The sequence below is a fragment of the Sminthopsis crassicaudata genome, chromosome 3 (genome assembly GCF_048593235.1).
Source record: "Sminthopsis crassicaudata isolate SCR6 chromosome 3, ASM4859323v1, whole genome shotgun sequence".
NCBI classification, from domain to species: domain Eukaryota; kingdom Metazoa; phylum Chordata; class Mammalia; order Dasyuromorphia; family Dasyuridae; genus Sminthopsis; species Sminthopsis crassicaudata.
This window is the reverse complement of record NC_133619.1, coordinates 188532295-188558228: the sequence shown is the minus strand read 5'-3', so window position 1 is coordinate 188558228 and position 25934 is coordinate 188532295. Positions and strand designations below refer to the sequence as shown.

The following is a 25934-nucleotide window of genomic DNA, read 5'->3' as shown; positions in this document are numbered from 1 at the left end:
ATTGGCACTACATAACTGAAAAGGAGATAAAAAGAAAATTATAACTCACATGGTGTGAAATTACAGTCACTTGCCCTATGTTTATAGTGCTACTAACCAAAATGAAATGCTCAAAATTAAATGCTTCCTTCTACACCCTGCAGAGAAGTTAGATAGCAGGAAAAAAATTCCCAACCACCCTACAACATTGATTGAAACAGAACAAAATTGGCACAGAAGCTCTTTTATATTGTAAGAACATGATTGAAAGGAAAAAAAAAAAACACTATTTGCAATCATGTGGAATGTGTAAATATGATGAAATCATAAGAAAATGACAAAGTCCAAGTAGTCAACTAGTATAGCAATAAGTTCCTTGATATATTTGTAAACCCCCAAATAACAAAATGCTATCCATAATTCATATGGAGGGAACTTTTACTTAATTCTTTGTTTGATTTTAAAATTTTCATTACATTAGTGACTTCAATAAAAACAATCAGATAGGATATTAAAAAATAATTTAACTTATGTATTTGGTATGCTAAAACTTGCACAATGTAATTTTATAGGTTTTTGTTTGTTTGTTTTATTAAACAATGCTATTGTTTCCCTCATTTTTTAGTTGCTACTTGTAACTACTCTGTGGGGTAATGCCCAGCACATGCATTTGCATTTAGAGATGTTAACATGTTCTGAAAATAGCATATACACAAATTCTTTCTCTTAGGAGATCTATTTATAGAATAACTAAAATATTCTACAATGTAGTTATTTTACCATTTGATGCAGGAGTGCACCATATCTATTAGTACTGAACAATAAAAGCGTTGGTAAGTGTTATTTGAAAATAGATCTTTATAGTACATATAACCTGGAAAAGATACAAAACAAGTGCCACAGTACATATTATAGATATATTCCTAAAAATAAAGTCTGGAATTAATGAACAATGAAAATAAAATAATTTATATTTCTTATCTAAAAATATTTTCATGCAATGTGCTGTTTTAGACATTGTCATCAACAATAATATAATGAGGCATAGTAGAGATCTATACCTATGACAATATTGGCAAAGCAAACTCCAAATGAGCAAAATTCTACTATTAATAGAGTTTAATATAATCTATGATGAGAGGTTTGACACCAAATGATGGCAGGTATCAAAAATTGGGGTTTGGTAATGTGATGAATTCATAAAGGCCATTCTCTTTGGCTACATTTATTTAAAGACAAAATGGAAGAATATAATAGACACTGAAAATGACAAATATGAAATAGAGTTGGGAGAACATATGAAAAGCAAGTTCCTCATTGAAACTCACAATTACTCAACAGAAAGGGAACACCCCATGAGTTTGGGGCTTACCCTTACCTGGCAAGCTAAATTCTGAAAAGGGCTAAAAGAGTTAGCTATAATGGGGAGAAGTAAGGTTGGGAAGCATAATGGAATTAGGGGAAATACCACATGGCATAAGAGAAGGGAAAAGACACTGCAAGTCAGAGTTCCATGATGGGTTGACCCAAGAAAGGGAGCAGTCACGAGATGGCCCACAAGTAAGTCCTCAAGGACAGGGCTGGGATTTCTACAGAGGGTGTCTCAGGAGTTTGACATAACTTGGATTTCAGACTGGATCACCTTCCCAAAAGGTGAGACCAAAGAGCTAAACTGATCTCTATCAGACCCTTTTTCCTGCTTGCCTAGGGTATCAATTTTTATCAATTCCTCTGCTAACCGCATTTAACATTGAAGAACTCATCAGTAACAGTAAATTAATTTTTGAGAGTTACCCTGAGGACCAAGAAGTTAAATAAATTTCCTAGGAACACATACACAGAATATAGTGGGGCAGAAATTGAACTGTCACCACTGAATAATAGTCCAGTTTTCTCTACCACATTATATAAAAATATATTTTTAAAAAACCAAACATATTCTAAAATTTTTATTTACTTCCTATCTTAAATATCTCAAAAGTTTCTAAGCCTACTTTGAAATGAGAGTAGAGATAAATACCAAATATATAAAAAAAATTTTACAACTTGAAAAATAATTACAATTCATTTTCACATAGATTTACTTTTATGAAAAAAAGAAAAAAAAATGCCATCAAAAGTACAACCTTCATTTGCCAAATTAAAAAAAAAAATTAAGGTAAAGAAAAGTTAAGTATTTTGTTCAGGGTAAAACATATAGGAGTAAATAGAAAAACCAAGATTGTGAGTCCAAATCTAGTGCTTTTTCTTCTAACATGTCTCAATGCTTTCAGAAAAAAAAAAAAAAAAGGGTCAGGCTGCAAAAATAAAAGATTATTAATACTTATATGCCTTTTTCAATTCTGCTTTTGACATTGAACTTCTTTACCACATTCAAGCAATCTTCTCAGTGTAAAACATTCTTCTGACCTATTGCCCACTCCAGATTGGACAGCTTCCACTGGAAAACCATCCAAAAACTTGGATATCAAATTTAAAGAAATTTTAAAATGGCCAAATCTCTTAGAATGAAAGGATAAATCAAAAATCTTAATGTCATCCATTACAAGAAACAAAATAATGAAAACACTAAAAATACATTTTAAAAAAATCATCTTTAAAATCCACATCTTTTAACACCAGGGAAAAAAAAGTCAAGTCATTCTGGTTCTAAGGAATTATACATTTATATTATACAATGCTGAAAAAAAAAAAAAACTTAAATGGGAGAAAATCTTATAATCTTATAATATAAAAGCCAAAAGATAAATATTTACAAATAAAAATAAATTACCTGAAAAAATTGAATACAATTCTTAAAGGGAGATAAATTGATTTTAAATAGAATAGAAGGCTTTGAGCATTACTAAGAAAAGATTGGAACTGCTTAGAATTTTTGAAATGAAAATGAAGAAAACAAGAGAAACAACAAAGGCAAATATAGTCAACTAGAAAAAGCAATATAAAAAAAAACTTTAAAATCTAATCCAAGGGGATAAAGACAAGTATGCCCTGTGAACCCCCAGAATTCAAATTTCTCCAGAGTAAAAAGGGAAATAAGAAAAAACAAACAAACAAACAAACAAACAAACAAATAAAAAAATGTAGAACCTGAGTCCAGGTTCCTCCCATTTGACTGATTATAATGAGAGAAAGAAAGGGGAGAGGAAGGGGGAATAAAATGAGAAATGAGGGAGAGAATTTAATACTTTTCATGACTGAAGTGAATGAAAAATATACAAACACTGAAGAGTTGGTGAAATGAGAATCTTTTGAACTTACTTATTAATATCTGTTAAAGGAGAAATAACCACAGGTACACAATAAAACAATAATAGTTTTCACTTTATAATAGTGCTTTAAGAATTTCAGAATCCTTTTACATTTAACTCCTTTGATGCTCACAACAGCATTTGATATAAATGATATTATTTCTCCTCATTTGAAGGTCATACAGCCAATAACTATTGAAGCAGAATAAAAAAATCTGATCTTTTTGATTTCAAATACACCACTTTGCTATATTCTTTTTACACGTGTGCAGAAGCGCCCATACATATACACACATGCACATATGATTTCAGACTGGAAAGTAAAAGAAACATACAGGAAGAGAAGGAAAGATATTTCCTTTCAGAAATAAATTGTATAATTTATATACAGAGGATAAATTGTAAATTAGTCATCATAAAGTGATGACTAAAATGAGGGAAAGCATAATACTTACTGAATAGGTCAGATGTAGTAAAGGGACAAAGTAGAAACACAAAAGTTCAGTTATGGAGAAGTGGTATTAAACATTAAATTCCTTATCTTTTATACTCTGTTCCATATAAAGATCAAGATCAGTGGCAAACAGATGAAGATAAAAGGAAAAGAACATGTAATGGTAGGAGGTACACACACACACATGCACACAAATACACAACTAATAATCAAAATTATGAGTGAATTGGATGAACTCATCCATAAACAGATGGTAATGGAATGGATTAAAAAGTAGAAGTCCATATTTTTTTAAGAAGTATACTTGAAATATTAATAAACTATTAACAATATATGTTTGAAAAAACTAATAAAATAGTCAAATTATCTCATCTGATGAAACAGAAAAAATAAATTGGTCAATGTAAAAAAACTCCCCAAAAAACTTACAACACATGATATGCAAATAAAAATTATTAAAGGCAATTTTCCTGGATATATATCACAAATGATAGCTTAAATATATATTTACATAGATTCTAACTATCCAGATCAGTAGAATTCAAACTCATAGAAAAGAAAACATAAAACAAATCATAGAAAAAAATTCAAAATAATACTACAGAAGATCATGTGACTTTTTAAGTCAAATCTATCAAGCAGTAGATTAAGTCCAATATTTTATAAATGATTTACAAGAATAAGGAAAGAAAGGATCCTAACAATGTCTTTTTATGGAATTATGACCCTAATGATACCTAATTCAAAGGGAGATAAAATATAGATATAAAACTAAAGACAATTTTCTCCAGTGAAAATTGATAGAGATACTTAATAAAATTCAAGCAAAGAATATAGTGAAACATATCAAAAATATTATCCAATATGACAAGATTAGATAAAGAATATGGTTGATTCATTACTATGAAAACAATAAACATAACAGATCTGCTAATAACAGAAAATCAATAAAAATCACTTGATATGAATGGTCGGAATTTGTTCATACAAAATATTTTGTAACACAGGAATAAGTGGATTTTTCCTTAATATGATAAAGAGCATCTATTTAAACCAAAAGCTAGTATGATCTGTAATGAAAAAAAAAAAAGACCCATCTAATAAGACCAGAGGAGTAAAGCAAGTAGCCAAGCTTTTCCCCCATTAAATTAAATTTTCTCATAATAATGAGAAAAAATAGTAGACAAGTAAAGAAAAAAAAAGAAAATTACTATTTTTTGCAAATGTTATTTACTACAGAATTGTAGAGATTCAACTTCAAGAATAATTAAAATGATTAAGTCTTCAGTATACCCCCAAATTGTTAAATCCTTTTGTTCATTACCAATAAAACTCAAAAAAGAGAGAAAAATAAAATTATGTAAAATATATGGAAATCCACTTGTGAAGATATAGATAAAAACTATATGAACAGAAGTGAAAATCATCAACATAGAAAAAATAAATATATGGGAATTGATGGAATCATGAAGTGAAGTTGCATAGAGATCACATGATGTAGACGGCCGCAAATAGTGGAGGAACTCTGGATAAGGTATAAGACCCTTCAGCCCAGAGGTAAGCTGCTGACAATGTCTGGTTGTGCTTAAAGGGTCACCCACTTGATCACACTGTCTCCTTGATGAAGAACTGCTGTAGGTGCCATTTTTGTAGCAAAAAGTGGTATTTCCAATGGTTTTTGACTGACTCTTTCAACCACTTTGGATAAAGCCAGTTAAACTTCTCTCAAAACCTCTTGAGTTTCTTGTATAAGCTGGCAGGATGAGTCTAAAGCAGTGTCTCCCCTTAAAATGTCATATAATGGTTGCAATTGATAGGTAGTTAAACCTAACTCGAGAAGCATTCCCTGGATATCTCCTATCAATTTCTGAAAGTCATTTAAGGTGTTCAATTTCTCTGTTCTTAAAGAAAGTTCTTATACTGTAAGAACCTTAGCTTATACTTCATATCCTAAATATTGAAAAGGAGCACGCCTTTGAATTTTTTCTGGGGCTATATACAATTGGTAGTTCCTTAGTGTTTCTATGTTCTTTTATAGACATGCTTCTAACATTTACTCCTCAGGTGCACACCCCAAGATATCGTCCATATAATGTAATAACATAACTTTTGGAAATGCTTTTCTTACTGGACTAAGAGCAGCAGCAACATACATTTGACACATACTTGAACTAATTTTCATTCCCTGTGGCAAAACAGTCAATTTGAATCTTTTATAAGACTCAGCTAAATTAACACTGGGCACTGAAAAGGCAAATCTTTTCATATCCTCCTTATATAGAGGGATAGAATAGAAGCAATTCTTAATGTCTGCAATCCAAAGAGGCCATTCCCTAGGCAATTGAGTAGGAGATGGAAGTCAAATATTCCATTTTTCTTTTTGTGTGTTCAGAAGAAAATGAACAAAGGCTGTTAATGTGGTCTTGGTGACCTGTTATTACCAAAAAGTAAATATATGTAAGTAATCCCTAACTTTAGTTTTCTTTATTACTATAAGTGACATTTTTCTGTTTTTATTGATTGTAGAGAATCACCTTTTTTCTCTAAAATGAGCAATTATTCCTGTCTTTGTAGAAATTAGACTGATCTCAAAAATTCAACTATTACAATAACAGTTTTGTTTCCTTTCATATATACCCTATTCTACTAGAGAAAGTAATGTCAATTAAGTATATATTTTGTGATCAGTTCTTCCAATATAATATGAAAATGAAGCATCCAGGATTCCAAATGACTATGTGATGCCAGAGAAAATTACAATGTCTATGTAATGAAAAATTCCTATCATTGACATCTAAAAAACTATATGGAGAACAAAATTGAACGGATTTTATACTATCAAAATATATTATTCCACACTCTTTTTATAGTTTTGAAAAAACCCTTATGCGTCAACTCTAGAATATTCTTTATTCATGAATTATAGGCATTAAATTCTGTTAAAATTAAAATAAATGTCAATGAAAAGATGCTAATCAATATATTAAAGGTCCCTCAATTGTAGCTTACTCAGGGTATTTAAGAATCATGCTATTGTGTTGTTACAGTATATTGTAATTGTAATATTGAAAGTAATAAACATGTTATTATGTAATTTAAAACCTTCATTGTATCCAAAAATTATGGATAAGCAGAAGAGAATGGTATTTTACAACTTGCTCTTTTTTATTCTAGTCAGGTCATATAATATTTATTCTTTATTTCAATGAATGTGATCATGATGCAAAATAATATGCTCTTTTGTATAGAAAGGGTTAAGTTTGACCTTTGTGAGCCATTAGTTGAAGATTTATTGGGGGAGTTAGTAAATCTATAGTTCAATATGTGATGATTGAACAAAGACCACAGGTGAAGAGACAGAGAGAGGAAAAGAGAGACCAGTCAAACACTGCCTCTGGGGCTTTACAACATATGGCCCATCAGTCAAGGGTCAAGCCCCCTCACAAACTGCATGCACTTTACATAGCCATCTGCATCAATAAATTACTATTCTTCTATAACACAAGCTGTACATGAGAAAGTGGGATGGCTCCTACTGTTATTTTTTGTTCTATCTTTTCCACAGAAAGATATTCAATAATAATCACACAGAAACACTTTAGTGCATTATCTTTTTCTTTTCAGTCTGAAGTCATATAACTTGGATTGTTATTGACATAAAGAGGAATCAGGTAGGAGACCTGTAAGAAACTGAACTCTGAAAAGAAGTACCATATCATTACCCGACTTTATCTTATTTCTCTTAGTATTCGTCCCTCTTTTTCAGCTTTGTAGTTACTCTAATTAGAATAATAGCTTGCTAATGAACAGTTACTGAAATTCTGCAGCACTGTTTAGCCATTTTCCTATTAACACTAAAACTGTCAACTTTACAACTAACTGGTATTACTGCCTTCACAAAATATGTCAAGATTACAACCCCTTGAAATACGCATCTAAAACATGAAGAATATGAAAAAAAATAGTTACTTTAAATTTGAACAGACTGATACAAAAATACTTGATATTTCTGACCTTTTAGAATAATCAAACTGTGCATACGAGATCATCTATCTCAGAGCAATCTTCCAGAATAAAGCAAAATAAAAAATTGTCCCCTTAACAAAATAAGTATAGCTAAATAAATTCAAAGAAACCAAATTATAATCTTTGAATTTGATAATTATCCCATACACCTCAGGGGAATAAAGGAATACTTTTAGTAACTGATTATATATTTAAAGTCCCTGTCTTTTCCCCATTAACATCAAAAATGAGAAGCCTGTGAGAATGGACAGCAGACAGAATAAAATAAAGGGGATGAAAGGAATCATCAAATATCAGTCAATATTGTGTTGAAATGTGTTATAATTGAAAAAATAATGGAGGACTGAGGTTCAAATTCTTGTATTTATTATTTCGTAATATATATTATTTCGTAATATATATTATTTCATAATATATATATTTCGTATATATATATATATATATTGTGTATATATTATTTCGCCTGTAGAAAATGAAATCTGAGCTAAAGAATGTTAAAGATTGCCAGAACAACTCAGATATAGAAATGAAAAGGAAGGGCATTTCAACATGGGACAAAGGTATTGGTGGTAGTGCTAAAGATCCCTCAGTTCTGAAGATGTTTTGCTATGTTTTGATTTACACATGAATTGAATATGAATGAGGAAGAGTTGCATAATCACTAGCCTCACTCTCTCTTGTAGAATTATCAAAGTCCAGTGGCAAACAAAAAAGGTGACTGGTCATGACCTGAGATGCCAGTACATGACCTTGCCACCTTCAATATCTTACCAGGTTTTTAGCACTCCACTGCACCTGCTTCAGCTGCCTTTATGGCCACTGGAACAAATTTTTCTCAGCAAGGGAAATCTTAATATGCTCGGGGTAGATCTTCTTGGAGAGGACATCACTAACAGGTTTGTGGTCCTGTCAGTTACCCTCATCTTTGTTTAATCTATCTGCCAAGATGATTTTAAGTGTGACCACTGTGTATGTTTTTGGAGAATGTTGAGGAACAGGTGAACACCAAAGTGGACCTGAAAGGGGGCTTTACAAGCCCTCTAAAAAGATGCCAATCCTTCCTGAATACCTCAAACACTCCCAGTACAAAGTTTGCTGTTAATCAATCATTTCAATTTTGTTTGACTATACATAAGTCCATATGGATCTGTTGGCAAAGATACTGGAGTAGCATTTCCTTTTCCAATTCATTTTACAACTGAGGAGCTGAGGCAAAGTTAACTTATTTGCCCAGAAACATACAGCTAACAAGTTTCTAAGGCCAGATTGGCATTCAGGAACAATTTAAATTCCTGACACCATGCCTTGTGCTCTATCAATTGTACCACCTAGCTGCTCTAGTACAAAGGTCCAAAAATGCAAAAATAGACATAAAAAGAGGAGAAGCAAATAGCCAAGTGTTATTAGATTGATTATAGAGATTCTGGAGGGAATTAATGTGTCACATAAAAATGATACCAATTAGTGCACAATTTGTACTAAGTAAAAGAAATGACAGATGAAGTATAATTTTTGAGTAAAACATCACAGCTGAATCATAGTGAGTGTGGAAGGAGAATAGAGCATAAAAGACTGAAAGGATAGAATTTGAAATGAAAAAAAAAATGATGTGTTTATATGTGGTACTAGAATTAAGAATGAGCCACTGAAGTAGTCACACATAGGATTTAGAAAATTAAAACCCAGAGCCACCTGTTCCTCAATATGGTAGACACTCTGTAAGGGAGAAAATAAACTGGGTACTTCTAATTCAAAAGACCATAATAGTAATGATGATGATGATACTCACCATGACAAAGCATTATTAAAAATTTGAAGTATTTTTCTCACAATTATATTACTATCCCTACTTTATTAATAATAAAAAATTAAGTTCAGTGTTCCAATTGCAAAATGTATTAACAAGAACAGATTAAGGGCAAGAATTGGCAAAGTTCATTTCATTGTTTCTTAAATAATCATGAAGAAATAGTTTTCTAAAACTTTTTGTGAAGCTAATAATAGAAAAGACCTCTGTGGCAATAACTAGCATTTATGTGTCAATATCTTACAGAAGATGAAATGGTAGAAGCATTCTAAGAATATGGCAAGATTATCTAAATGAATCCAATATATGTTCTACTACTTGGTGAATTCAGATTTCCACTAAAGAGGAGTATAATGAAAAATATGGTTAAAATGAGCACAGCATACACAAAAACAAATGAGCAAAGACTTCTTTGCTTCCAAATATTTGGAAATCTCACATCAATATGTTATAGATATTTTAAAAAATAAAAGGCATCAATTAACAAGAACCAAACAACACCCCCAAACAAAAATAAAGAAAAAAAGAAAACATAAATAGATAAAAATGAGTATGTTCTAAGCATATAATATAAAAATTAAGAGTCTGTATACAATTAAAACATTGTTGAGAGCAGATAAAAATCATCACTAAATTATAAGGCTAAAAATGTGAAGAGGACCCTGTCAACAACTAGAAAATTTTCATCTGAATCTAATCAAATGAGCTATTGATGTTAAAAAGAAGTAAATCTATTTACTAAAAAAGGCAAATATTATTGACTTTTCCTATTGCTATCTCTCTTTTTTTAAGCTTTTTTTTTTTTTTTTTCAAAACATAAGGGTGGACAATTCTTCAACATTAGTCCTTGCAAAACCTCGTATTCCAATTTTTGCTCCCTTCTCCCAAGTGGTCAAATATATGTTAAACATGGCAGAAATATGTGCTAAATCTAATATATGTGTACATATTTATATAATTATTGAGGAGCAAAAGAAAAGCCAAATCATACTAATAAAAAAGAAGCAAAATAAAAGGCAAATAAGCAACAACAAAAAAGAATGAAAATGCTATGTTGTGAACCACGTTCAGTTGCCACAGTCCTCTCTCTGGATGTAGATGGCTCTTTCATCACTGAACTACTGGAACTGGTTTGAATCATCTCATTGTTAAAGAGAGACACGTTCATCAGAAGTGATGATTGTATAATCTTGATGTTGCCATGTATAATGATCTGGTTCTGCTTATTTCACTTAGTATCAGTTCATATAGGTTTCTCTAGGCCTCTCTGAAGTCATTCTGCTGGTCATTTCTTAAATAAAAATAATATTTCATATGCAAATTAAGACAACTCTGAGATACCACTACACACTTGTCAGATTGGCTAAGATGACAGGAAAAAATAATGATGAATATTGGAGGGGCTATGGGAAAACTGGGACATTGATGCATTGCTGGTGGAGTTGTGAATGAATCCAACCATTCTGGAGAGCAATCTGGAATTATGCCCCAAAAGTTATCAAACTGTTCATACCCTTTGAACCAGCAGTGCTACTACTGGGCTTATATCCCAAAATATGGAAAGGCCCTGTATGTGCCAAAATGTTTGTGGCAGCTCTTTTTGTAGTGGCTAGAAACTGGAAAATGAATGTATGCCCATCAACTGGAGAATGGTTAAAAAAAATTGTGGTATATGAATGTTATTGAGTGTTAGGGTCTTACTAAGAGCTAGTGAGATAATGAGATATTAGGTTCTTACTAGGTGCTGCCGGTACTTAACAGTTCTCTAGTTCCCGCCTTTGAGGGGAGTTTTACCCCTTTAAACTTCTGGGGAGGAGCTTGCACGCTTAGGAGGAGCAAGTTCATTGGTTGAAGTATTTTTTCCCAGAAGCCCCTAAGTTATTCCACACCCATTCTCTGGGAGGATAAAAGAAGCAACATTGAGCTACAGAGAGAAGTCTTTACTCTAGGTCAGAGTTGGCGGCAGTTGAGACAGCAGATCTCCTCCCAGAGAGCAATTGGAAGTTTCTGGAGACAATAGAATAATACAATGGAGTATTACTGTTCTGTAAGAAATGACCAGCTGAATACAGAGAGGCTTGAAGAGATTTACATGAACTGATGCTAAGTGAAATAAGCAGAACCAGGAGATCATTATACACTTCAATAACGATACTTTTTGAGGATGTATTCTGATGGAAGTGGATATCTTCGACAAAGAGAAGATCTAATTCAGTTCCAATTGATCAATGATGGACAGAATCAGCCACACCCAGAAAAGGAACACTGGGAAATGAGTGTAAACTCTTTGCAATTTTTTCCCCAGGTAATTTTTACCTTCTGAATCTAATTCTTCCTGTGCAACAAGAGAACTGTTTGGTTCTACACACATATATTGTATCTAGGATATACTATAACATATTTAACATGTATAAGACTGCTTACCATCTAGGGGAGGGGATGGAGAGAGGAAAGAGAAAAGTCAGAACAGAAGTGAGTGCAAGCAATAATGTTGTAAAAAATTACCAAAGCATATGTTTTGTCAATAAAAAGTTATAATAAAATAAAAAAAGAAAATATAAAAATAATATTTCATAACACTCATATACTATAATTTATTGAGCCATTCTAGAATTGATGGACATTCATTCAGATTTCAGTTTCTTGCCAACTACAAAAAGGGCTGCTACAAACATTTTTGCACATGTGGGTCTCTTTCCCTCCTTTAAAATCTCTTTTGGATATGAGTCCTGAAGATCAAAGGGTATGCAGAGTTTGATAAATTTTGGGGCATACTTCCAAATGGCTCTCCAGAAAGGTTGAATTCATTCACAGTTCCACCAACAATGTATTAGTAACCCAGTTTTCCCAGATCCCCTCCAACATTCATCATTGTTTTTTCTTAGCCAATCTGAAAGGAGTGTAGTGGTATCTCAGAATTGTCTTAATTTGCATTTCTCTGATCAATAGTGATTTAAAGCACCTATACAGGAAATAGTTTCAATTTCTTCATCTGAAAATTGTCCATATCTTTTGACTATCAATTGGAGAATGGCTTGAATTATTATAAATTTGAACCAATTCTCTAAATATTTTAGAAATGAGGCCTTTATCAGAACTTTGAATGTCAAAATATTTTCCCAGCTTACTGCTTCCCTTCTAATTTTGTGTGCCTCTAGTTTGTTTGCACAAAAACTTTTTAACTTAATATAATCAAAATTACTATTTTGTGTTTAATAATGAGTTTCAGTTCTTTGGTCACAAATTCTTTCCTCCTCCACAGATGTGAGAGGTAAATTATTTTATGTTTGTTTTTTGTTTTTGTTTTTTTTTTTAATTTGTTTATAATAAGATTCTTTATGTCTAGATCATGAAGCCATTTTGAACCTTACCTTGGTAGACAGTGTTAGGGGTAAGTGAATGCCTAGTTTCTGCCATACTAGTTTCCAATTTTCCCAGAAGTTTTGTTGAATATTAGATTCTTATCCTAAAAGCTGGGGTCTTTGGGTTTATCAAACACTAGATTACTATAGTCATTGACTCTTTTGTCCTGTGAATCTAATCTATTCCACTTATTAACTACACTATTTCTTAGGCAGTGCCAAATGGTTTTGATGATTGCTGCTTTATAATATAGTTTTAGATCTGGTGCAATTATTCTACCTCCATTTGCTATTTTTTTTTCATTAATTCCCTTGAAATTCTTGACCTTTTCTTCTTCCAAATGAATTGTGTTGTTATTTTTTTTTAGGTCAGTAAAATAGTTTCTTAGGAGTTTGATTGGTATAGCATTAAATAAATAATTAGTTTAATTAGTATTGTCATTTTTATTATATTCGCTTGACCTGTCCAAGAGCAAATTGAAATTTTTGATAATCTGACTTTTCCGGTTGTTTAGATCTGACTTTATTTGTTTGCAAGCATTTTGTAGTTTTGCACATATAGTTCCTGATTTTCCCTTGAAAGATAGATTCCCAAATATTTTATAATATCGATAGTTATTTTCAGTAGAATTTCTCTTTGTATCTCTTGCTGTTGAATTTTGTTAGTGATATATAAAAATACTGTTGACATATAGATTTATTTTGTATCCTTCAAATTTGCTAAAGTTGTAGATTATTTCTAATCATTTTTCGGTTGATTCCTTAAGGTTCTCTAAGTATACCATCATATCATCTGCAAAGAGTGCTAATTTGGTTTTCTTATGGCCTACTCTAATTCCTTTAACTTCTTTTCTTCTCTTATTACCAAAGCTAGCATTTCTAATCCAATATTGAATAGTAATTGTGACAGTGGGTTTTACTGAGAATGGTTCCAGTTAATCCCAATTACATATGATGCTTGCTGATGGTTTTAAATAGATGCTACTGACTATTTTAAGGAAAAGTCCATTTATTCTTATACTCTTTAGTATTTTAATAGGAATGGAGGTTGGATTTTATCAAATGTTTTTCTGCATATATTGAGATAATCATGTGGTTTTTGTTAATTTGATTATTGATTTAGTCAATTATGCTAATATTTTCCTAATATTGAACCAGCCCTGCATTACTTATATAAATCCTATTTGGTCATAGTGGATTATCCTGGGGATAATTTTCTGTATTCTCTTTGCTAATATTTTGTTTAAGATTTTTGCATCAATATTTATTAGAGAAAATGGGCTATAATTTTCTTTCTCTGTTTTCATCCTACGTGGTTTCAGTATTAGTACCATGTCCGTGTCATAAAAGGAATTTGAGAGGAGTTCTACTTTCCCTATTTTTCAAATAATTTATATAGTATTGGAGTTAATTTTTCTTTAATGTTTGGTAGAATTCACATGTAAATCCATCTGGCCCTGGAGATTTTTTTTCTTAGAGAGTTGATTAATAGCTTGTTCTAATTCTTACTGTAAAACTGGACTATTTAAGTAATTTATTCCTTTTCTCTAAATCTGGTCAATCTGTATTTTTGTAGGTATTCTTCCATTTCACTTAGATTATCAAATGTATTGGCATGTAACTGGGCAAAATAACTCCTAATCGTTGCTCTAATTTCCTCGTCATTGGTGGAAAGTTTTCCCTTTTCATTTTGGAGACTGATAATTTGATTTTCATCTTTCCTTTTTCTTATCAATTTCACTAAAAGTTTATCTATTTGCTTGTTTTTTCATGAAACCAACTCTAAGTTTTATTTATTAATTCAATCATTTTTTTTACTTTCACTTTTATTATTATCTTCTTTTATTTTTAGAATGTCAAGTTTGGTATTAAATTTGAAGGTTTTAATTTGTTCTTTTTCTAGCCTTTTTAGTTGCAATACCAATTCACTGATCTTCTCTTTCTCTATTTTATGCAAGTAAGCATCTAGAGATATAAAAATTGCCCTTCTAACTGCTTTGGCTGCATCACACAAATTTTGATATGTTGTTTAATTGCTCTCATTCTCTTGGATGAAATTATTAATTGTGTTTAGGATTTGCTGTTTTATCCATTCATTCTTTAGGATGAAATTATTTAGTTTCCATTTACTTTTTGGTCTATGTCTCCCTGTAATTTATATTGCATCATGATCTGAGAAATGCATTTACTATTTCTGCCTTTTTGGATTTGATTTTGAGGTATTTATATCCCAATATATGATCAATTTTTATAAGCTCTTTGAACTACTGAGAAGAAAGTATAATCCTTTCTGTGTCTATTCAATTTTCTCCAAAGGTCTATCATCCTAGTTTTCTAGTATTCTATTTTGTGTATTGATTTATCTAGTTCTGAGAGAGCAAGGTTGAAATTTCCCACTATTATAATTTTGTTGTCTATTTCTTTTTGCAGCTCTCTTAATTTCTCCTTTAGGAATTTCCATGCTATATCACTTTGTGTATGTATGTTAGTATTTATATTGTTTCATTATCTATAGTACCCTTTAGCATGATAGAATTTCCTTCCTTGCCTCTTTTAATTAAATTAATTTTTGTTTTTGTTTAATCTGATATCAGGATGACTACCCCTACTTTTTGTATCTTCCTGAAGCATAATAGATTCTGGTCCAGCTTTTTGCCTTTACTCTATGTGTATCGCTCTGCTTTAAATGTGTTTCTTGTAAACAACATATTGTAGGATTCTGGCTTTTAATCCAATCTGCTATCTGCTTCCACTTTTTGGGAGAGTTCACCCCATTCACATTTATGGCTAAAAATACTAATTCAGTATTTCTTTCCATGTTATTTGCCCCAAATTTTACTTTTCTCTTTCCTCCTCCCCAGTATATTACTTTTGAGCACCACTTTCTTCCAGAAGTTCTCCCCCTTTCTTATACCTTTCCCATACTATTTCTCTTTTCCCTTTTATTTAGTCTATCCCTTCCCTTACCCCTTTCCTCTCCCACATTTCTATAAGGTGAGAGAAGTTTCTCTGTGAAACCAAACATATCTAATATTCTTTCTTTAAGCCAAATCTGATGAGAGTAAGATTTACACAATCTTCATCCCCCTCTGAAATGATTTTGAAGTGACAGAACCCACAAATATTGGGAGTTTAACAAATTACCAGCAGAAGATAATTTCAAAGATCTCCAGAAAAAGTCTATTTCAATTGGACATGGAGAGAAGCACAGCTAGTGCAGGAGAACCAAGTACAGGTGAGTCAATCACAGACATTAAGTGCAGGTAGCACACAGTCCAAGTTCAGTGAGGGCTTCACACACCAGAGAATCTACCAGGAGGAATCTACATTAATGTTAGCTATTCTATCCTACCAGTAGGATCAAAAGACTATTTATAAGACATCCAAGACAAATGCAAAAGGAAAATAGTAAGCCACTAAATGCCACAATTTCATGGGACCTGGCCAACCTCAACCAGCACCATAAGCTAGCCAGTACTGACCCTGTGCAGCTACTGTTGCCCATAGAAGAAGCTTGGATAATCTCCTCTTTACCCTAAAAGCAGACTTCAACTTTTTTAATCAGCAAAAAAACAAAAAAATAACTCTAATCATATAGTTTTTATGACAAAAGAGAACAGATTTCAAACCCCGAGGTCACTAAAAACAGATTGCCTCCTGAATAAGTTGCAAAGAGTAATATAAATTGGTCCCCATCTCACAAGACTCTCTTGGAAGAAATTAAAAAGGATCTTAAAAAACAACAAGAAGAAAAATGGAGAAAGGGTATGAGAATTTTGCAAGAAGGTTTGGAAAAAACACAAAAATTATCTGAAGAAAACTTTCAAAATAGATTTAGTGAAATGGAAAAAAACATATAACTCCTTAAAAATAGATTTCACAAAATGTAAAAAGAAAACAACCCCCTGAAAACCAGAGAGATGGAAGAGGAAATAGACAGCAAAACTATATTAGTGGGTAATCTCAAACTTGCTTTCTCAGAAATAGATAAATCAAATCACAAAATAAATAAGAAAGAAGTTAAGGAGGTAAACAGAATGCTAGAAACTTTAGATATAATAGATGTTTGGAGAAAATTGAATGAAGACAGAGAGGATTTTACTTTTTTCTATGCAGTTCATGGAATCTATGCAAAAATTGACCATAAATTAGGGCATAAAACCCTCAAAATCAAATACAGAAAGGCAAAAATAGTAAATGCATTTTTTTCAGATCATGATACAATAAAAATCACATGAATGGGGAGAACTCTTCCAGAAAACTGAAGCAGACAGCAGACTGCATTAAAAGCCAGAATCCTACAATGTTATTTACAAGAAAAACATTTAAAGCATATATATAAATGTATATAAACATCTGATAAAATCCAACAACCATTCCTATTAAAAAGACTAGAGAGTATATATATGCAAAAGGGCAGAACAAGGGATAGCTAGGTGTTGCAGGGGATAGGGCACCTGCCCTGAAGTCAGGAAGACCTGAGTTCAAATCTGGTCTTAGACACTTCTGACTTCCTAGCTGTGTGACCATGGGCAAATCACTTAACCCCAATAGCCTCAGTGCAAAACAAAACAAAACAAAACAAAAAACAAACAAACATACAAAAAAAAAAAAAAGCAGGAGCAATCTATTATGCTTCAAGTGAACTTAAAAAAAAAAAAAAGCAGGGGTAGTGATCCTAAACTGAAATCAAACAAAAGCAAAAATAAATCTAATTAAAAGAAATAAGGAAGCAAACTACATCTTCCTAAACCATAAATGATGAAGTAATATTGATACTAAACATATGCACCAAGTCATATAGGATCCAAATTCCTAAAGGAGAAGTTAAGAGAGATTCAAGAAGAAATAGAAAGCTAAACTTTAATAGTGGTGGATCTCAATTATGCTCTCTCAGAACTAGCTAAATAGAACCACAAAAATAAATAAGAAAGAAGTTAAGAAGGTAAATAAAATATTTATAAAAATTAGGTATGATAGATTTTTGGAGCAAATTGAATGGAGACAGAAAGGAGTATACTTTTTTCTCAATGGTTCATAGAACCTATGCAAACACTGACCATATATTAAGACATAAAGATCTCAAAATCAAATGTAGAAAGGCAGAAATAGTAGATGTATTTTTTAGATCATGAAAAAATAAAAATTACATTAAACAAAAGGTCAGGGGAAAATAGACCAAAAATTCATTGAAAACTAAATAATCTCATCTCATCCTAAAGAATGAAAGGGTGAAACATCAAATCAATAATTTAATCCAAGAGAAGGACAATAATGAAAAAAAATTTTAAAAATCTTGGGATGCAGCACAGGGGAAATTTTATATCTCTATATGATTACTTGCACAATATATAGAGAGAAGCCCAAAGTCCAAATTCTTTATTGTCTCTTTGCCTGGGGCCCTGTTAGCTTTCTGGAGAGCCTTTCAGACCCACCTTGGTCTCACTGGAGAAGTAGAGGAAAGCCTACCATCATGGTGGTATGAGATGGAGTGAATAAATCTGTTTCTCAGTCCCCCAGGAGAGCCACAAGGAGCCTGACTGAAGATGTAATGAATCTTGCCCAGTCCTTGCAGGCTGTTATATATTTATCATAGGTGTGAATCTTGTAGAACTATATTAAGTACTGAGCACATGTACTGACCTGGAGAACTATTAAGCACCATGCTAAACTAGATAACCATTATCTTTATCAATTCCACTGACTTAACACTTGTAAGAATCCTTGTTTCAGAGTTCTGCCCCATAATATCAAGAGATGCAGAAAAAGCATCTGATAAAATCCAACAACCATTCCTATTTAAAAGACTAGAGAGTATAGAAATCAATGAAATCTTCATTAAAATGATCAGTACCATCTTTTAAAAATTATCAGTAAGCATCATATGTAATGGGGCCAAACTAGAACCATTTTCCATAAGATCAGGGGTGAAACAAAATTGTCCACTATCACCATTACTATTCAATATTGTATTAGAAATGTTAGCTTTGGCAATAAGAGAATAAAAAAGAGATTAAAGGAATTGGAGAAAATAATGAAGAAACCAAATTATTATTTTTTGGAAAAGATATAACACTATACTACATAGAGAACCAACTGAAAAAACTTCTAGAAACAATCCACAATTTTAACAAAGTTGCAGGTTTCAAAATAAATTAACAGAAATCATCATTATTTTTATATATTACCAACAAAATCCAGCAGCAAGAGATACAAAGAGAAATTCCTTTTAAAAAGTAAAATATTAAAAAAAAAAGTAAAATATTTAGGAGTCTATCTGGCAAGGCAAAGTAAGGAACTATATGAACAGAATACAAAACACTGTCTACACAAATAAAGTCAGATCTAAAAAATTGGAAAAATATCATGTGATCTTGGGTAGGCTGAGAGAATGTAATAAAAATGACAATACTACCTAAATTAATCTACTTATTTTTTTCTGCATCTATTGAGATGATCATATGTTTTTGTTAATTAAATTATTGATATAGTCGATTATGCTGATTGTTTTCCTAATATTGAACCAGCCCTGAATTCTTAGTATAAATCCTAATTGGTCATAGTGCATTATCCTGGGGATGATTTTATTTAAGATATTAACATCAATATTCATTAGGGAGATTGGTCTATAATTTTCTTTCTCTGTTTTCAACCTATCTGGTTTAGGTATCAGTACCATGTCTGTATCATAAAAGGAATTTGGTAGGACTCCTTCAATCCCTATTTTTTCAAATAGTTTATATAACATTGGAGTTAATTGTTCTTTACATGTTTGGTAGAATTCACATGTAAATCCATCTGGTCCTGGGGATTTTTTTTTAGGGAGTTGGTTAATAGCTTGTTCTATTTCTTTTTCTAAGAAGAGACTGTTTAATCAATTTACTTCTTCCTCTGTTAATCTGGGCAAGTTATATTTTTGAAGGTATTCTTCTACTTCATTTAAGTTATCGAATTTACTGGCATAAAGTTGGGCAAAGTAGCTCTTCATTATTGCTCTAATTTCCTCTTCATTAGTGGCGAGTTCTCTCTTTTCATTTTTAAGACTAACAATTTGATTTTCCTCTTTCCTTTTTTTAATCAGATTTGATAAAGGTTTGTCTATTTTGTTGGTTTTTTCATAGCACTAACTCTTAGTTTTATTAATTAATTCAATAGTTGGTTTTTTTTGTGTTTTTTTTTTTTACTTTCAATTTTATTAATCTTTCCTTTTATTTTTAGAATTTCAAGTTTAGTGTTTGTCTGGGGGTTTTTAATTTGTTCCTTTTCTAGCATTTTTAGCTGCAAGCCCAATTCATTGACCTTCTCTTTCTCTATTTTATGCAAGTAGGCCTCTAGAGATGTAAAGTTTCCCCTTATTACTGCTTTGGCTGCATCCCTTACATTTTGGTATGATGTCTCATTATTGTCATTTTCTTGGGTGAAGTTATTAATTATGTCTATGATTTTCTGTTTCATCCAATCATTCTTTATGATGAGATTATTTAGTTTCCAATTATTTTTGGTCTATTTTCCCTTGGCTTTTTATTGAATGTAATTTTGATTGCATTGTGGTCTGAAAAGGATGCATTTACTATTTCTGCCTTACTGCATTTGAATTTGAGGTTTTTATGTCCTAATATATGGTAAATTTTTGTATAGGTTCCATGAATTGCTGAGAACAAAGTGTACTCCTTTCTGTCTCCATTTAGTTTTCTTCAAATTATTGACTTGTTTAAATTATTTCCTGCACTTCAATGGAATGCCCTTGAAATAATATGCAATAATAGTCAAGGTTTTTTCAACAAATAAAGATGAAAAGCATCAATGACCAAAAGAAAAAAAAATCACAGTGGGATTCAACATATTTGAAATGTTGGAAATAAAAAGATTTTTAATGTTAGATCAAAAAATCTAGTATGTTTTGTATTCATTACTGTATCCTTTTAAATACTAGAACTCCATATATATCTTTTTAACCAGTTATGGTACGTAATAATTAATAGAATTCATATAATATATGGGTAAGTAACATCTCCTTGATTCCCTTTTTTGCTTTATTATTTGTGAATATTAGAGGCAAGATTTAAAACAAGTCATTATAAGCACTATCAAGAATGTACTAATTTTATTTGAACTATTGATGAAATTTTAGAAAGTGTTAATATTACATTTATGATTTTAAAATTAGGTTTTTTGGTCAAAAATATGTATAATACATACATATAACCTTGGACCTGTTGATATTTATGAAATCTATGATTTAACTCTACATTTAAGTCAATTAAGTTTCAGATTGAGCTAACTATCTGATAAGCTTAAGAGCAGAGATTCAATCAGATATTGGTATAGAGCTAAATTAAATCATTAAATAGAGACTTTTTTTCAAAAGTCATATAACAAAACTCTTTTATCCTTCCTGTCAATAAAATAAAGTTTCTGTAAAATATTTTTCTGCTGTTTGGGAGTTTCTGATTTTCATAATGCTAAATTACTATTGCTCTGCTCATATTACATATATACATCCTATTACCTTTCTAATTCGTCCCCAACTTTCCCAGTAGCTCCCTAAAACAATATCAAGATAGCACCATTCAATTTTTTCTAACTTTATGTTATGAGACTGACTCTTAACGAAGATTTCATTTTAAAGTAGAGATTGTTTCATTCTCTGTATTTTTATTTTCAATGTTTGTCCCATAGTAGATGCTCAATAAATATTGATTATCTCAGTGACTCATCTCTCATATCTAAATTCTGTTTCCAACTACCATGTTTCAAATACTTAATACCATTAAACTGAACAACTGCAAAAAAAAACCTTTTAAAAGATGTTGTCACATACAATTTTCCCTGATCCAATTTATTCTTCCCATTGTTGCTAGATCAATCTTAGTTAATCAAATTAAAATTATTTAATCATATTAAAATTCTTTAAGTCGTGGCAGCAAGGTAGTAAAGCAGATAAACCTCTGGAACTAGAGAGGGACACAATTTAAGTTTAAATTTTATCTCAGATACTTACTAATTGTATTATCCTAGCAAGTTATTGAACCTTTATCTATCTTGGTTACAAATGAAAATAATGGAATCAAAAAAGGACCTATGGTGATTGCTTTAAAATTCAAATAAGTTGTTTGTAAAATAAGTAGTACAGTTTATGGCACAAGAAAACTCCATGGGAGCCATTGGATGGAGAGGAGAATGGCTTATATTCTCTGCTGCCCGCCATAGCTTGTGTATGTCCCTTAATATCTGTGTACTCTGAAAAGGGGGAAGTATCTGACAAAAAAATGTTACCTTGCCTGCTGTCTTTAAGGTTCCTATTCGTCCAGATATTGTGAATTTTGTTCACATCAACTTGAGAAAAAATAATCGGCAACCTTATGCTATCAGTGAACTAGCAGGTCACCAAACCTGGGGCACTGGCAGAGCTATTGCTTGAATTCCTCCCATTAGGAGTGGAGGGACTCACCACTCTTGGTCAGGGTGCTTTTGGAAACATGTGTCCAGGAGATCGCATGTTTGCTCCTACCAAGACTTTGTGTTGTTGGCATTGCAGAGTGAACACAGCACAAAATGTTATGCCATCTGCTCTGCAGTAGCTGCCTCTGCTCTGCCAGCACTGGTCATGTCAAAAGGTCATCGAATTGAAGAAATTCCAGAACTTCCTCTAGTGGTTAAAGATAAAGTCGAGGGGTATAAGAAGACCAAGGAAATATTTTGATGCTTAAGAAGCTGAAGGCATGGAATGACACCAAAGAGGTCTATGCTTCTTAGCATATGTGAGCTGGTAAGGGTAAAATGAGAAACCATCGTTGGATTCAGCAAAGGGAACATCCATAAGGAAGACAATGATATCATCAAGGCCTTCAGAAACATTCCTGGTATTACTTTACTTAATGTGAGTAAATTAAATCTTTTGAGGCTTGTTCTTGGTGGGCATGTGGGGCATTTTTGTATTTGGACTGAAAGTGACTTCTGCAAGTTGGATCAGCTGTATGGTAAATGATGCCGGCCTGCTACCTTGAAGAGTCACTACAATCTTCCCATGTACAAGATGACCAACACAGACCTTACCAGGATTTTGAAAAGCCCAAAGATCCAGAGAGTCCTCATGCATCACACAAAAAGATTCATCGAGGATTACTCAAGAAGAACTCACTGAAGAACTTGAGAATCATGGTGAAACTAAACCCATATGCCAAGACAATGTGCCTGAATACAATTTTATGTCAGGCTAAGAGTTGGAAAATCAGAGAATATAAAAGAGCTGCTACAATAAAGAAAATTGTGGAGGCAAAGAAAGCAGTAGATGAGAAGAAGAAGAAAATTTTCAGGTAATAAGAAGCTTGCAGAATCAAAGAAGGTTCCAGGGCAGAAGAAACCAGCAAAAACTAACTTGAGGAAAAGAAGCCTGAAGCAGTTAAGAAGCCTTTAGCTTAAAAGAACCTTCTGCAGAAAAGAAACCTGCCATATACAAAAAAACCTGCTGCTAAGAAGAAGCCTGCTGCATAAACTCAGCATCCACATTATATGGATATTGTGAATTTCTACAAAATAAATATTCCAAGGAAAAAAAGAAGAAAATATGGGCAGGCCAAGTTAATATACTAGAAATGACAATTCTGCATAAATTTGTCTACTTATTCCGTGCCATACCAAACTGCCAAAATTTTATTTTATAAAACTAGGTAAAATAATAACAAAATTCATCTGAAAAAACAAAAAGACAAGAATATCAAGGAAATTAATGAAAAAAATACAAAGGGAAATGGCTTAGCAGTACCAAACTTAAAACTGTATTATAAAATAAGTTATCAAAACCATTTGGTACTGGCTAAGAAATAGTCATGGAGCAGTGGAATAGATTAGATACATACTACACAATCAATGGCAATAGTAATCTATTATTTGACAAACCCCCAACCTCTATTCTAGAATAAAAATTCATTATTTGACAAAAATTTCTGGGAAAACTGAAAAATAATGTGTCAGAAATTTGGCATAGACCTACATCTCACACCCCATACCAAAATAAGCTCAAAATGGGTACACGATTTGGGTATAAACAAAATAGGAGAACAAGGAATAATTTATCTATCCGTTCTTTGGAGAAATGAGCAATTTATGACCAAACAAGAACTAAAGAACATTAAGGAAAACACCAACTTTGATTATATTAAACTAAAAAGTTTTTGACAAAACCACAAAAACAAAATTAAAAATGAAAAAGCTGGGAAAAAATCTTTACAGCCTGATAATCCTGATAAAGGTGTCATTTCTAAAATATATACAGAACTGTTCCAAATTTATAAGAATACAAGTCTTTTGATCAATTGATGAATGATTGATATTGTCAAATGATATGAACAGCTAATTTTCATGTGACAAAATTAAAAACATCTTTGTAGTATGAAAAATGCTCTAAATCACTATTGATTGGGAAAATGAAAATTAAAACAACTCTGAAGATAATAAGTGTGGGAAAACTGGGACACTAATACATTTTTGGTGGAGTTGTGAAATGATCTAACTGTACTAGAGAACAATCTGGAACTATGCCCAAAAGGCTACAAAACTATGCATACCCTTTGACCCATCAGTGCCATTACTTGGTCTGTATTTAAGGAAAACATAAAGGAATCAAATGTGCAAAAACATTTGTAGCTGCTCTTTTTGTGGTAGCAAAGAATTGGAAAATGTGTAAATGCCCATCAATTAGGGAATGGATGAACAAGTTGTAGTATATGAAGGTAATGGAATATTATTGTTTTACCAAAAAACGATTTACATGAACTGATGCTGAACAAAATAAGCAAAACCAGGATCACATTGTATACAATAATGGCAAGAATGTGTGATGATCAAATAAGAAAAAAAAACTTGGTTCTTCACAGTGGTTCTGTGATTCAAAGCAAACCCAATAGACTTTAGACAGAAAATGCCATCTGCATCCAGAAAAAGAACTAAGGAGCCTGAATATAAATCAATACATCCTATGTTCACTTCTTTTTTTCTATTTTTTATGTCTTCTATGGTTTTTCTCTTATGCTTTGATTTTTCTCTCCCAACATGATTCATAAAGCAATGGGTGTTCAAAATTTAAAAATTAATATTGTAATAGTTCTGGTAACTTCACAGCATCAGTCCATGTAGGTCTTTGAAGTTTTTTCTCAAATCTGTGATAGTATTATTTTAACACTATAATTTGTTCATCCATTCCCCAATTAATGCTATCCTCTCAATTTCTAATTCTTTGTCACCATAAAATCAGCTGCTATACATACTTTTTTTACATATGGATCTTTTTCCATTTTGTATGATCTCTTTGGTATACAGACCTACAACGTTCTATACAGAGGGCTATACAATAGTGGTATTGCTGAGTCAAAGAATATGCACATTCTTAAAGCTAAAGATAAATGTTAATTGATTGGTATCTGTGACTTTTGTGGACTCATGTGGACAAATTATATAAAATTTATAACTTACAGAACTATACCTCCCTTGATCATTATCACATTAAAAAGAGATTCCTAATATAAAGTAGGACTGATTAAGAATTCCCAATGGACGAATTCTAGACTAAGTTAAAGCACTGCTGCCAGCTATAATATCATGAAAATATGCTCTGTATTATGCCCATCATATCCTTATCCACCCAAATTAGTGTTCTGTGGAAAAATGCTCACTACCATCCAGATGACATGCTACTGAAGTAAAATTTGAGGTAACAAGATTAACTATAATTATAAACATACATATTCCTGTTAAATGGCAAAGATTGATAAATAAATACATTCAGAAAAATTTGCTAATATCAAAGATATGAAAAAGAACTTTTGGAGACTGGAAAAAAATATCATTTTAAAAAATTGACAGCCTAATTACAATTTCCCACAATGGTAAATAAAACTAGGAAACAATATAGCCTTTGCAACCACAAGAAACTTTTACAACAAAAAGATTTGGAAGTTTCAGCAAACTGAAATTATAAAAAAAATAAATAAATAAGTAAAATTTAAGAGCTGAAATAATATTAGGCTGGTTTCCCATTAAGAAAAAAAAAAAGAAAG

General features: G+C 31.7%; 1 protein-coding gene, 1 long non-coding RNA gene and 1 pseudogene across 12 annotated transcripts in view; 2 read left to right on the top strand and 1 right to left on the bottom strand.

The window, feature by feature from the left end:
* ROBO2 (roundabout guidance receptor 2) overlaps positions 1–25934 on the bottom strand; it is a 632113-nt gene that overhangs the window by 410729 nt on the left and 195450 nt on the right. The gene's annotated exons all lie outside the window — the stretch shown is intronic.
* Positions 1–25934, top strand: part of LOC141560940 (uncharacterized) — a 186497-nt gene that overhangs the window by 42759 nt on the left and 117804 nt on the right. The gene's annotated exons all lie outside the window — the stretch shown is intronic.
* LOC141559596 (large ribosomal subunit protein uL4-like) lies at positions 22016–24296 on the top strand (annotated as a pseudogene).